Source organism: Cetorhinus maximus, chromosome 23 (genome assembly GCF_964194155.1).
Source record: "Cetorhinus maximus chromosome 23, sCetMax3.hap1.1, whole genome shotgun sequence".
In the NCBI taxonomy this organism is placed as follows: Eukaryota; Metazoa; Chordata; class Chondrichthyes; order Lamniformes; family Cetorhinidae; genus Cetorhinus; species Cetorhinus maximus.
This window is the reverse complement of record NC_135901.1, coordinates 34,922,096-34,934,299: the sequence shown is the minus strand read 5'-3', so window position 1 is coordinate 34,934,299 and position 12,204 is coordinate 34,922,096. Positions and strand designations below refer to the sequence as shown.

Below are 12,204 nucleotides of genomic sequence, written 5' to 3'. Positions count from 1 at the left end.
AGCAGTTTCTGCACCTACAGGGAGTTGTCAAGATCTGGAACAATCTACCTGAAAAGGTGCTGGAACCTGATTCCATGTTCAGACTGTGTCCGCTCGTCCAAGGCTCCCCAACTAGTGGAAATAGTTCCTCTCTATCTACCCTCTCAGCTCCAACTAATCTGTTGAAAACATTCATCAAATCACCTTTAATATTCTAAATTGCACGAACACAACTCTCATAATAAGGTGATGTTTTTTGACTGGGGCAGAGTGGGGAGAGAGAGACAGAGAGATAGAAAGAGAAAGAGGGAGGGAGAATAGCGACTTAATAGCACAGTTCTAAAGAATGTGCAGGGACAGGGAGACCTGTGCTTCATGTGCATATCTCTTTGATGGTGACAGGACGCATTAAGAGAGCAGTTAGCAAAGTAAATGGGATGTTGGGTTTCATAAACTGAGATATTGAGTACAAAAGTAGGGAAGATGTGCTAAATCTTCATAAATCTCTGGTTAGGCCACAAGTTGAGTCATGCATCCACTTATGGTCTCCAAACTTTAGGAAGGATGTGAAGATCTTTGAGAAGGTGCAGAGGATATTTACCAGAAAGGTTCCAGCAAAGGAGGCTGAGGGGAGATTTCCTTCAGCTGTACAAGATTATGACAGGTTTAAATAAGGTAGACAAAGAAAATCTGTTCCCTAATGCTGATCATACAAGGACCAAGAACATAGATTTAAGTTTTTGGGTAACAGATAGAGAGGGATGTGAGGGAGAACATTTTTCTACTGTGAGTGGTAATGACCTGGAACTTGTTGCATATGGGGGGTTTTCGGGTGTGGAGGGAAGGTCGTGGAAATGGATACGGTGAATGATTTCAAAAGGAATTTGGACAGGCACTTGAGGGAAATAAACTTGCAGGGATACAGGGATAGAGCAGGGGAATGGTAATGATTGGTTGCTGCAGAGACCTGGCATGGACTCAGTGGGCTGAATGGCCTCCTCTCTGCCATAACGTCTCTGTGATTCTTTTGTGTAACTTGTCCTGTAATCCAACCCTTGGAGTTCAGATAGCACTCAGGTAAATCTGTGCTACACTCCCTCCAAGGCCATTCTATCCTTCCTAAGGTTTGTTGCCTAGAACTGAACACAGTTCTCCCAGTGCAGCCTAACCAAGGGTTGTGAGTCCCAGTGTTTTCCCTGTCACAGTGATACCTGAAATCTTCCCCCACAATCAGAACAGACAAACCTTTCTCCTTCCAGATTCAGAAGCTGATGAGATTCAGCTCCAGCTGAATCGAGTGACTCTGTCAGATCTTGATGTGATGTTTGGTTTGAGTTTCCCGTCTGTCAAACCTCCTCCTTGCAAAAGAAATTTACAAAATCCATCACTGTCAGTCCAGGATAGAAACTAAGAGACAAACATGTCTCTTGCACAAATGTTAAACATTTCTCTTGGTTGAGTTTGTTGTGTGTAAATCCTTCCCTTCTAACCCCCTGTAAAAGGAGTTTCCAAAATCCATCCCTGTCTGTCCAGGATAGAAATGCACAACATTCTCTCCCCCGACTGACAGGGACAATGGTGAACACGCATGCGCTCTGCGGCGCATTGACCCGAATACAGATGGCGACCGCCCATGCGCCCTGCAGCACATTGACACTAATAAAGATGGCGAACGCACATGCGCCCTGCTGCACGTTGCCCCTTACAAAGATGGCAGCCGTTAACTGGGCCCTGTCTCCTTGCACACTTCGACGCAGCCTCGCAGTTTACTCCCCGTTTGCTGCCAAAGCGCGACTGGTAACTTTTTATTTGAGGTTAGGAGTCTCCACGGGGTGTTTATGAAGCCTTCCCGCCCATTCCACGGACTCTATTGCTCTCCGTCCATCCACTGGCTCCATAACTCATCTGCTCTCAATTCCTCCTGAGCCGCACCAGGGACAGCCCGCACTGCGCATGCTCCACTCACAGCCGGATACTGCGCATGCGCGAGGAGCTCCTGTGGTGAGGATAGGGCACATTCTGACCCGCAGCGAACCATGGGTAATCCATCCACCATTGAAGCTAATGTTTTGAACAGAAAATTACGATTGGTGATTCGGTTGCAATTCGAGCCATTGGCCAAGGTACAAAATTATTAAATCAACTGATACAGCAGCAGTAGAAACACTTACACTTAGATGTGAACTCACTGGAGTATCAACAGGTGGAGTGAACAAGTGAATTCCTTTTTTCCCCCGTCGGCAGAACAGTTAAATTGCTCCTTGTTAATAAGGATGTGCTGATAGTGGATCAAATGTTTTCAGCTTTTAAAGTTGGAGTGGGGAAAACTGAGTTAACTCCTTTGCACACGTGAAGTATCTGAATGCTCTCCCTCCGGTGTGACTGCGCTGTTCTGATAAATAATGGGACGACCAAGTGAATCAATTTCCACATTCAACTGGTAAATTTATTTCGATCTATTGATTTATCTCCACCTTTTAGCCCATTTCGATCCCTTCCCCCCACTAGAGCCTTCTGCCACTAGCTTGTCCTGCTTGCTACCCTTCATGTCCCCATTTGCACATTCCTTAGATAATACCTCCACCGTCAACACCCCTTTGTCCTTTTGTCTATGACATCTTTGGCAATCTCTTCTTTGCCTCCATCTAACACTGGCCCTCTATCCAGTTCTATATGTCCCACCCCCTCTACCACCTTATATTTCACCTCATTTCTCTATTTCCTTAGTTCTGATGAAGAGTCATATGGACTCGAAATGTCAACTGTATTCCTCTCCGCAGATGCTGTCAGATCTGCTGAGTTTGTCCAGGTATTTTTGTTTTTGTTTCAGATTTCCAGCATCCGCAGTATTTTGCTTTTATCTTTATAGGGGTAACGTGTAGCAAGGTGCATGCGCGGTCATCCTGGTCCAGGTAGCAGGAGGAGAGAATGTTGTGTATTTCTATCCAGGACTGACAGGGATGGATTTTGGAAACTCCTTTTACAGGGGTTGGAAGGGGAGGATTTACATACAGAAAACTCAAACCAAGAGAAATGTTTCTCTCTTCTCGATTTCTATCCTCAACTCAGGGCTCAGTATTAGGTCCCCTCCTTTCTGTGGTAAAAAATAATGATTTGGTCCGAAATGTAAGGGGAATCAAGAAGTTTGCAGGTGATACAAAAATTAGCCGTGCGGTCGTTCACAAGGAGGATAGCTCTAGACTGCAGGAAGATATCAATGGACTAGTCAGGTGGGCAGAAAAGCCACAAATGGAAATGCAACTCAAAGAATTGTGAGATGGTACTTTTGAGGAGGCCAAACAAGGCAAAGGATGACCCAATAAGTGGGAGGATACAGAGATCTGTGGAGGAAGTTAGAGACCTTGGAGTGAATGTCCACAGATCCCTAGGGTAGCAGGAGAGGTCGATAAGGTGGTTAAGAATGCACATGGAATCCTTTCATTTAACAGCCGAGGCATAAAATATGAGAGCAGGAAGGTTATGTTGGAACTTTATACAATATTAGTTAGGCCACAATTTGAAAACTGCTTGCAATTCTGGTCACTTCATTAATGCAATTACATCCTTCCTATAGAGAGGGTAGAGAGGAGATTTATGAGGATGTCGCCAAGACTGGAAGGTTGTAGCTATGAGGAAAGATTGGACAGGCTGGGATTGTTCTCCGTGGCACAGAGGAGGCTGAGGGGAGATTTGATTGATAAATAGAAAATTGTGAGGGGCCTGGATAGAGTGGATTGGAAAGGCCTATTTACCTTTGCAGAGAGGGCAGAGACCAGTGGACGTAGACTTAAAGTGACTGGTAGAAAGAGTAGAGTGGAGATGAGTAAATATCTTTCACCCAGAGGGTTGTAGGCATCTGGAACTCACTGTCTGAAAGAGTCGTAGAGACAGAAACCCTCAGCTCATTTATAAGGTGTCTGGATGTGCATCTGAAGTCCCGTCACCTGCAGGGCTACGGATCAAATGCTGGAAAGTGGGATTCGGTTGGGTGGCTCGTTTTTCAGTTGGTGCAGATACAATGGGCCAAGTGGCCTCTTTCTGTGCTGTAAATTTTCTATAATTCACTGGGAACTCTCCCCAAGTCCACTCCACAGTCACTGGGAACTCTCCCCATGTCCACTTTCCAGTCACTGGGAACTCTCCCCATGTGTACTCTCCAGTCACTGGGAACTCTCCCCATGTTCTCTCCTCATTTACTGGGAACTCTCCCCATGTCCACTCCCCAGTCACTGGGAACTCTCCCCATGTGCACTCTCCAGTCACTGGGAACTCTCCCCATGATCTCCCCTCATTCACTGGGAACTCTCCCCATGTCCACTCCCCAGTTACTGGGAACTCTCCCCATGTCTACTCCACAGTCACTGGGAACTCTCTCCATGTTCTCTCCTCATTCACTGGGAACTCTCCCCATGTCCTCACCCCAGTCAATGGGAAACCTCTCCATATCCACTCCCCATTCACTGGGAACTCTCCCCATGTCCACTCCCCAGTCACTGGGAACTCTCCCCATGTTCACTCCCCATTCACGGGGAACTCTCCCCATGTCCACTCCCCATTCACTGGCAACTCTCCCCATGTTCTCTCCCCATTCACTGGGAACTCTCTCCATGTCCACTCCCCAGTCACTTGGAACTCTCTCTGTGCCTACTTCATAGTCACTGGGAACTCTCCCTGTGTCCACTGCTCATACACTGGGAACTCTCTCCATGTCCACTCCCCATTCATTGGGAACTCTCCCCAAGTGGAGTTTGAAAAGTCAATCATAAGCCATTTAAAAACTGTTATCGTTTATTTGTAATCAAATATATATATATATAAATTTAAGTGAATATCTTAAACATATTATTAGAAGCCATTTTTCTGTGTAAGAAAAATAATAGGTTGATTCATGATTACGCACTGAGAGTTCATATGTCATGAATAAATACTGCCTCCATCCAGAGGAGCACGTTGTATCAGGACTCGCTGTGCAGTATGTCATATATTGAATGTCTCTATCCAGTGGTTTATGTAATATATCTCTATCCATGTCATGTCTCTCTTCAGTGCAGTGTGTAATATATGGACTGTCTCTATCCAGTGGATTGTGCGATATGCAACTTTCTCTATCCAGTTCAGTGTGCTTTACATTCACTCTTTCCAGTGCAGTGTGTAAGATATTGATCATCTCTATCCACTGATGTGTGTTATACATTCTCTGATTCCAGTGCAGTGTGTAAGATATTGTCTGTCTCTATCCACTGATGTGTGTTATATACTGACCAAGTCTATCCAGTGTGTTGTGTTATATACTGACTGTCTATATCCAGTGCAGTGCATTCCATACTGACTGTCTCTGTTCAGTGTGGTGTATTATGTATTGACTGTCTCTATCCTGGGTTGTTTGTTTTACACATTCTGTTGGCAGCACTGTGTTGTGTTTAATAGATATCACTATCCAGTGCTGTGTGTTATATACTGTCTTCTCTATCCAGCGCAGTGTGTTATATACTGACTGCCTCAGTCCAGTGTTGTGTGTTATATATGGCCTTCTCTATCTAGTACAGTGTGTTATAAATTGACTGTCTCAGCCTAGTGCTGTGTGTTAGATACTGACTGTCTCTATCCAGTGCCACTATCCTGAGCTATGTATTATACACTGACACTCCAACCAGTGCACTGTATCATACACCGTCTGTTATTATCCTGTGTCTTGTGCCTGTACTGGTTGTCTCTTTAGCCAGTGCCTTTGATACTGCCAGTCTCTATCAGTTTGTTGTGTTCTATAGTCTCTCCTAACTAGTGCGTTATGCTACATACTGACAACCTCTATCCAGTGTGTCTTATTCTGTGCTAATGTCCCCTATATACTAATTATCTCTACCCATTGAGTTATGCTCAATACTGTCAATCCAGTGACGTGTTCTAGACCTTGTCTCTGCTCTGCAGTATGCTCCATACTGATGTCCTCCATTCACTGTCTGTTAAATACTGACAGTCACTGCCTTCTCTACCACCCCATCTATTGACACTACAACACTCTGACACTCCCTCACACCGACACTGCCTCACTCCGACGCTCCCTCACACCGAAGCTCCCTCACAATGACACTCCCACACACCGACACTCCCTCACACCGACACTCCCTCACTCCGATGCTCCCTCACTCCAATGCTCCCTCATACTGTTGCTCTCTCACTCCGACACTCCCTCGCACCGACGCTCCCTCGCACCGACGCTCCCTCACACCGAAGCTCCCGCACACAGACACTTCCTCTCACCGGCAATACTTCACAGCGACTGTCCCCTTCCCCTTCACAGCCCCTCCCCTCCCATTCCCCTCCCTCAGTGCCATTTCTAGCCCTTTCAACTCCCTTCCACTCGCCTCCATTTCCATCTACACTCCCCTCTTCTCTCCTCCCACTCCCCCTCTGCCTCTCCCACCTAATCCCCTCCTTGCCCAGTACCCTCCCCGCCCTATGCCCTCCACCACCCCACCTCCAACTACCCCCCCTCCCACTCCCCTCCCTCCCACTCGCTTCCCTCCCACTCAACTACCCTCGCACTCACCTCCCCTCCCACTCCCCTCCCTCCCGCTCGCCTCACTTGTGCTCGCCTCCCTCCCACTCACCTCCCTCCCACTCCCCTCCCTCCCATTCACCTCCCTGCGGCTCGCCTCCATTCCAGGTGAGCGGGAGTGTCAGCGAGCGGGAGGGTCAGCGAGCGGGAGGGTCGGTGAGCGGGAGGGTCGGTGAGCGGGAGGGTGGGTGAGCGGGAGGGTCGGTGAGCGGGAGGTTCGGGGAACGGGAGGGTCGGTGAGCGGGGGTGTCAGTGAGTGGGAGAGTCGGTGAGCGGGGTTGTTGAAGAGCGGGGGGTCGGTGAGCGGGAGAGTTGAGGAGCGGGAGGGTCGGTGAGCGGGAGGGTCGGTGAGCGGGAGGGTCAGTGAGCAGGAAGGTCGGTGACCAGGAGGGTCGGTGAGCGGGGGTGCTGGGGAGCACGAGGGTTGAACAATGTGACAGTGTTGGGGAACTGGAGGGTGGGTGAATGGGAGAGGCTGCCCCAAAATGGCACCGATCAGATCACATGGGTTACATTGGCTCTGGCACAAATCGAAGCAAAAATAGAAACCCCACCAAATTGTGAATAACCCCATATCTTAATTGTAAATATCCCCACATATCCTAATTGTACACACCCTCCATATCCCAATTGTATCTACCCCCCTCATATCCTAATTGTACACACCCTCCATATCCCAATTGTATCTACCCCCCTCATATCCTAATTGTACACACCCTCCATATCCCAACTGTAATTACCCCCCTCATATCCTAATTGTACACACCCTCCATATCCCAACTGTAATTACCCCTCTCATATCCTAACTGTAAATACCCTCCATATCCCAATTGTAATTACCCCCCTCATATCCTAATTGTACATACCCTCCATATCCCAATTGTATTTCCCCCCCTCATATCCTAATTGTAAATACCCTCCATATCCTAACTATACATAACCACCCCACCATATCGTAATTGTACATACCCAAAACCTCTTAACCCAAAATGTTTACACCCGCCCTTATATTAATGACTCTAAATGTGTTTTATACATTTTCTTTGTCCACTGTGTGTATTCCATATTGACTGTGTCAATCCAGTGTGGTGTGTTTCATACTGACATTTCCATCCAGTGTGGTGTGTTCCATGCTAACTGCATCTATCCAGTGTGGTGTGTTCCATACTGACTGTGTCTATCCAGTGAGGTGTGTTCCATACTCTCTGCGTCTATCCAGTGCGGTGTGTTCCATACTCTCTGCATCTATCCAGCGCAGTGTGTTCCATACTGACTGTGTCTATCCAGTGTGGTGTGCTCCATACTGACTGTCTATCCAGTGCGGTGTGTTCCATGCTGACTGTGTCTATCCAGTGCAGTCTGTTCCAAACTGCTTGTGTCTATCCAGTGCAGCCTGTTCCAAACTGACAGTGCGTTGTGTTCTGACAGTGACTATCCAGTGTGGTGTGTTCCACACTGACGGTGTTGATCCAACGTGGTGTGCTCCATGCTGACAGTGTCGAGCCAGTGCAGTCTGCTCCAAACTGAAAGTGTCTATATAGTTTGTTGAGCTCCATATTGACAGTGACTATCCAGTGCAATGAGTTCCATACTAACTGTGTCTATCCAGTGTGGTGTCTCCCATACTAACTGTGTCTATCCAGTGTGGTGTCTTCCATACTAACTACATATATCCAATGTGGTGTGTTCTATACTGACTGCATCTATCCAATGTGAGGTGTTATATGCTGACTGTCTGTATCCAGTGCAGTGTATTATGTACTGACTGTCTCTATCCAATTTGTTGTGTTATACACTAACTGACTCTATCCATTGTTGTGTGTTACATACTGACTCTCTATCCAGTGTGTTGTGTTATACCGTGACTCTCCCTATCCAGTGTGGTATGCTGCATACTGACTGTTACTATCCAGTGTGGTGCGTTATATACTGTCTCTCCAGTGGGGTATCTTGTCTCCTGATCCTCTCCCAGAGTTGCTGTGTGTGGCACCCTTCCGACTGCTCCTCTGTCTACTGACAGTCTACTGACAGTTTATTGACTGTTCTCGATCCAGTGTGGTGTGTTATGTACCGACTGTCTCTATCCAGTGCAGTGTGTTATGTACTCCCTTTCACTATCTGGCGAGGTGTGTTATATACTGACTGTCTCTATCCAGTGTGTTGTGTTATATATTGACTCACTCTATCTAGTGTGGTGCGTGATATACCGACTGCCTCTATCCATTGTGGTGTATTTGATGCTGACTGTGTCTATCCAGTATGGTATGTTATATACTGACTGTCTCTGTCCAGTGTGGTGTGTTATATACTGACTGTCCATATCCAGTTTGGTGTGTTATATGTTGCTTGCCTCTGTCCAGAATGGTGTGCTATATACTGACTGTCTCTGTCCAGTGTAGTGTGTTATATACTGACTGTCTCTATCCAATGTGGTGTGTTATGTACTGTCTCTATCCAGTGTGGTGTGTTATATACTGACTGTCTCTGTCCAGTGTGGTGTGTTATATACTGACTGTCCATATCCAGTTTGGTGTGTTATATGTTGCTTGCCTCTGTCCAGAATGGTGTGCTATATACTGACTGTCTCTGTCCAGTGTAGTGTGTTATATACTGACTGTCTCTATCCAATGTGGTGTGTTATGTACTGTCTCTATCCAGTGTGGTGTGTTATATACTGACTGTCTCCATCCAGTGTGGTGTGTTATGTACTGTCTCTATCCAGTGTGGTGTGTTATATACTGTTTCTATCCGGTGTGGTGTGTTATATACTGACTGTCTCTGTCCAGAATGATGTGTTGTATACTGACTGTCTCTCCAGTGGGATGTCTTGTATCTTGATCCTCTCGTGTGTAGCACCCTTCCTACTGCTCTTCGTCATTCCACCAGATGTGATCCTGTATCCCGTAGATGCTCCTCGTCTCTTCCCTCTCAGCCAGCAGATTTCTCTTCAGACCGATGATCTGTGCAGCGAGTTTTCTCTGTTCACTGGCCTTTCTTTTCTCCTGCTCCTTCTGGCTGCGAAGCCAGGCTGGAATGGGGATGGACACTTCCAGTTGACTAACATCCCCAGGATAATATGCCTCAGGCTTCACTGCAGGGATGGTCCGGCTCCACTGGGCGGGACTGACGGTCGGCATCTTCTTCACTTCCGCTTGCCATGATCGGACTTCTGGAAGCTTCTTGACAGGGGACTGGAACTTGTCGGAAGTGAGGTGGGTGAGGATCCCGACATTGCGCAATGTCTCCGGGATTACACTCCAGGCTCTATTTGGGGGGCGTGTCTCGGGATCACCCTGTGCCGTGGCACCATGGGATTTTTCCATGGATGCTCCCTGGACTCCAGCTTGGAGGTGGCTGTTGGAATTGTCCTGTGTTCTGACTGATGAACATGACGGTTGCTCGGGATTGTGGGATCTCTCTGGGTGGAGAGTTCTATCTCCAACAGGGGCCCCGGACTTGGAATTTCCCTGTGCCCTGACGGGTGGATGTGATGGTTCCTTGGGATTGCAACATCTCTCTAGGGGTAGAGTTCGGGTTATAGCAGGGGCCCGGGCCTTGAAATTGCCCTGTGCCTTAACTGACTGATGTGATGGTTCCTTGGGATCACGGGATCTCTCCGGGGGTAGAGTTCTATCCTCAGCAGGGGGCCTGCCCTTGGAATTGCCCTGTGCCCTGACTGGTGGACATGACTGCTCCTTTTTCTTGCCCAGCCTGTGAAGGACCTGCACTGACTCCAGGATCTGTCGGCTCAGGTAAGAGTGGGGTCTCTTCATCAGGCTTTCCTCCGATGGCCACTCACAATCCTCTGGTATCTTCCTCTTCCACCTGCACCCTCCAGCCTCCTTGGTGCCCACCTCACCCTCCACTTTGCACTTCCTGGGTGACTCAGGGTTAAGGGTTCCCTCGAGACCCCTGGCTGCGTTGGACTTCCACTGGCCTTCTCTGGCCCTTTTGCTCCGAGACCCCTTTGGCGCCACCTCTGAGCTGCCAGTCCTGGCCGAGACTCCACTGATCTTTGCAGTGGTCACTTGGTGATGGGTCACCCTCGGGCTGCAGTTGGCTGCACCTCCCTTCGCCTCCTGGGGTTGGCCATTTTCTGACAGGCGTCCCCTTCTCCTGCCTCGTTCCATTGTGTTGCCCCCTTCGTCCCCTCTGTCACCCTCAGCTTGAGCGCTGTCCTTCCCCCATCCTGCCCGTCTAGACGGTGCCACCATTGTCTGGCTCTGCAGTTGGGTCCCAGGTTGGCACACAGAGGTGTATAAGGAGGATTGGCCATGGGCACTGGGCACCAGGGTGGCCCCACTGCATGGGTGTGGCCGCTGCCTCCCACTGCTGCACAAATTCATACCGGCAATGCGCATCGTTTCCAAGTGGCAGGTTTGGGTATTGGCCACAGAGCTGAGAGTCACAGAGCCTCTGGTAGAGCTGAGGATCTTAGGGCCTCTGATTTTCACCAATCGTCTGGTGCAGATAGGATCTGAGAAAAAGAGAATTAGACACATAAGCACAATTGAGGGAGTGCTGCACTGTCAGAGAATCAGTAGTGAGGGAGTGCTGCACTGTCAGAGAATCAGTATTGAGGGAGGAGTGCTGCACTGTCAGAGGGTCAGTACTGATGGAGTGCTGCACTGTCAGAGGGTCAGTACTGAGGGAGTGCTGCACTGTCAGAGGGTCAGTACTGAGGGAACATGCACTGTTGGAGTGTCAGTACTGAGGGAGCAACACAGTGTTGGAGGGTCACAACTGAGGAAGCGCCGCATTGTCAGTTGGCAATACTGAGGGAGCACCGTATTGTTGGAGGGTCAGTACTGAAGGAGCACTGCACTGTCAGAGGGTCAGTACTGAGGGAATGTGCATTTTTAGAATGTCATTACTGTGGGATACTGTGGCATTGAGGAGACCTATTGGATGGGGGGAGTGAGAGGTCTCGCAATTTGATGATAGGGGTGAGGAGTCCCACCATTTGTGGGTGACGAGGAGTCTCACAGTTTGTGGGGGTGGGTGTGGAGTCCTAGATTTAGGGGTGTGGAGGACTCCCACTGTTTGAGTGAATTTTAAAGGGAGGGATGCTCTGGTTTTGAGGACGATGGGATGGGTGTCAAGGTGACAGACAGTGAAGGGGTTTGGGTTCTGGCTGGTGGGCGTTCGAGGATGAAGGGAGGAGATGAGCGAGAGAAAGGGGCGGGACGATAGTGGGGTAAGTGAGAGGGGAAGAGATTCCCAAAGCAGACCACCTCACCACTTGTAGCTGGAGTCTGGTTGAAGAGCAGAGTCTGATCCATCTTGTTAGTAGCTGGAGTCTGGTTGAAGAGCAGAGTCTGACCCACCTTTTTAATCGCTGGAGTCTGGTTGAAGAGCAGAGTCTGATCCATCTTGTTAGTAGCTGGAGTCTGGTTGAAGAGCAGAGTCTGATCCATCTTGTTAGTAGCTGGAGTCTGGTTGAAGAGCAGAGTCTGATCCATCTTGTTAGTAGCTGGAGTCTGGTTGAAGAGCAGAGTCTGACCCACCTTGTTAGTAGCTGGAGTCTGGTTGAAGAGCAGAGTCTGATCCATCTTGTTAGTAGTTGGAGTCTGGTTGAAGAGCAGAGTCTGACCCATCTTGTTAGTAGCTGGAGTCTGGTTGAAGAGCAGAGTCTGACCCACCTTGTTAGTAGCTGGAGTCTGGTT

At 48.5% G+C, this 12,204-nt stretch overlaps 1 protein-coding gene across 1 annotated transcript in view; it reads left to right on the top strand.

Annotated features, from left to right (window-relative positions):
- Positions 1-2,015: 2,015 nt before the first annotated feature.
- Positions 2,016-12,204, top strand: part of LOC144697491 (uncharacterized) — a 1,380,819-nt gene continuing 1,370,630 nt past the window's right edge. Inside the window, exon 1 of the mRNA XM_078569491.1 lies at positions 2,016-2,102. The gene's annotated coding sequence lies outside the window, so the exon portion shown is untranslated. The remainder of the gene's footprint in view (positions 2,103-12,204) is intronic.